Genomic DNA, 707 nt, shown 5'->3' on the forward strand with positions numbered 1-707 from the left:
AAAAGCAGAATCCAAGAAGAATTTAAAGTTCAGATGGGATTAAACATCGACAAACCACTTCCAAGTTGCGGTAGTACAAATTACGGTAATACGGCGAGAAGGTTTTTTTTCGTGATTTTGAAATTACTTAAAAAATAACTGGAATCGACAAGGAGTTGCTTCGAAGAGATAACACTATTTTAATGGCACTGAATAGTAAACATAAAATTAATGGAAATCGATTTGGGGAATATACATCTGAAATTTTTAAATTACTTGTATCTCTGTATCCATGGAGGGAACTAACACCAACAGTACACAAAGTATTGTGTCATGGTCAAATAATAATTGAATCGAATATTCTTCCACTTGGAGAGTTAACAGAAGAAGCCCAGGAAGCGAGGAATTGAGATTTTAAGCATGTTCAACTTTTCAGCTTAAGAAAATGCTCCAGGCAATCACAGAATGAAGATATTTTTAATAGTTTACTTCTATCTTCTGATCCTGTTCTTTCAACTATGCGAAAAAGATGGATTTGTTATGAAACTCTATCATCTCAAAAGGAGGAATATTTAAAGGACTTATATTACCTTATGGATATGTATTCCGATATGACAGATTATTTTATAGAAAATAAGTAGTGTTAGGAATTAACTAAGTATATAAGAAGGTTGTAAGAGTTAATTGTATTATGTTTAAGATAAACAGTTCAAATAAAAAAAGCTATT

The sequence above is a fragment of the Lucilia cuprina genome, chromosome 6 (assembly GCF_022045245.1).
Source record: "Lucilia cuprina isolate Lc7/37 chromosome 6, ASM2204524v1, whole genome shotgun sequence".
NCBI classification, from domain to species: Eukaryota; Metazoa; Arthropoda; class Insecta; order Diptera; family Calliphoridae; genus Lucilia; species Lucilia cuprina.